The sequence below is a fragment of the Tupaia chinensis genome, unplaced genomic scaffold (genome assembly GCF_000334495.1).
Source record: "Tupaia chinensis unplaced genomic scaffold, TupChi_1.0 Scaffold146907_1, whole genome shotgun sequence".
Lineage (NCBI taxonomy): Eukaryota > Metazoa > Chordata > Mammalia > Scandentia > Tupaiidae > Tupaia > Tupaia belangeri.
The window spans coordinates 1,070,293-1,071,974 of record NW_006206760.1 but is presented as its reverse complement, the minus strand read 5'-3'; the positions used below and the strand labels follow the sequence as shown (position 1 = coordinate 1,071,974).

Genomic DNA, 1,682 nt, shown 5'->3' with positions numbered 1-1,682 from the left:
TGACAAATCAACCCCCACGCCTCGATCCCTTCTCCATTCACCTCCTGAGATCTTGGACATGCACGCACACGTGCTCGGTGTGATTGTCAGGACTCAAAATGCAGGTGGCCATGCAGGAGTCCAGCGACATAACTGCTATGCCTTCTGCTGGTCCCATTCATTTTTATTTTTAAATTAATATAGACTTCCAGAAAAGTAGTGAAGAATAGTCCAGAGTTCATGACTGCCCTTCAGACCTTCCCCCGACGTCGGCATCTTAGGTAACTCTGAGACAATTATTAGAGCCGGAAAGCTGGCCCCAATACAAGTCTGCTTGAATTTCCCATTTGCCACTAGCGTCAGGACCCAGCGTGGCCTTCAGCTGCTGTCTTCTTAGTCTCCTCTGACCGGCAACAGCGGCTCAGTCTTTGCATTCTTTGACCTTGACGCTATTGATGCGTATCAGCAAATGATTTTATAGCGTGTCTTGCAATGTGGGCTTATCTGATGTTCGTGCGTGATCAGATTGAAGCCTGTCTTTCTGGGAGGTGTGGTGTCCTGTTCTTGCTGCAGTGTTCCAGGGACAGCGGGATGCCGATGTATCTCCTGTAGTGCCGACGTCCACCTTGATGACTTGGCCAAGCTCTTTCTACCGCAAAGTTATACGTCTATTTTCCAGAAAAGCCACAGAAAACAATGTCAGTAACCTCAGAATAAAGGAAGATTCTCCTGGCATGGCAGGGCCTCTGCAACAAAGTTCTAGATTTGCATCCTGCCATAGAAAAGCGCTCACATGTGTTGGCCAACATTCCGTATTTGGCTCTTTGACGTTCTGTAAGAACTACTTTAACACACCCCTGGGGTAGCAGCTCACGTGGAAATGATTTTAGTTACCTCTGTGCGATGCTCTGTTGAGCAAGGTCTAAAAGTTTTATTGTGGAGTGGGGACCAGCAGTTAGCGTAATGGCTATGTTGCTGGACTCCCACGTAGTTGACCGCAGTTCAGGTCCCGGACCCAGTGGCTTAAAACTCACGCCGGGTGCGTGTGCATGCGAGCCCAAGATCCCGAGAGGAGAATGGAGGAGAAGGGATTGCGGCGTGACCATCCCCTCTAGGGGGTGATTTTTCGCTTTATGTCTCTGTCTCTCTCTGTCTGTCTGGCGAGTGCACGCGCCCTATAGCAAAAAAATCTCTCCAAAAAAAAAAAAAGTATTATTGTGGAGTAACAGCACAAGAGAACATTAATGTTAACTTAGGGTCACATGCATGAGGCTAGCTAGTGGCACGGTAGTTAAGGCACTGGGCCCCGTATGGCTAACTGTGTGGTTCGAGACCCGGTCTGGCCACTTGAAAAACACACCAGGTTCATGCGTGTGTGTGCATGCCCAAAATCTTGCGAGGAGAACGGAGGAGAAGAGATTGCAGTGTGGACATCTCCTCACCCCCAGAGAGGTGGGGTGGGGTGATTTCTCACTTTCTGTCTCTGGCAAGTGTATGCACCCTATAACTAAAACTAAGAAAAGAAAGAAAGAAAACTGATGGTCGGAGATATTATTACATGAGAGGTATCTTTTAAAAAGTTTGTGGTGGGGGGGTCAGGAGACAATCAAGAGGAAAAAAAGCAAACCATTTAACAGACAAAAAAATGGCAAATTATCTGTTGATAATGCGTATGGTAATGTCTTGGGACTGACATGCAGTGC

The 1,682-nt window shown here is 47.6% G+C and overlaps 1 long non-coding RNA gene across 1 annotated transcript in view; it reads right to left on the bottom strand.

The window, feature by feature from the left end:
* Nucleotides 1-471: 471 nt before the first annotated feature.
* Nucleotides 472-1,682, bottom strand: part of LOC114006300 (uncharacterized) — a 48,055-nt gene continuing 46,844 nt past the window's right edge. The window contains exon 3 of the long non-coding RNA XR_003548036.1: nucleotides 472-647. This is a non-coding gene — a long non-coding RNA (uncharacterized LOC114006300). The remainder of the gene's footprint in view (nucleotides 648-1,682) is intronic.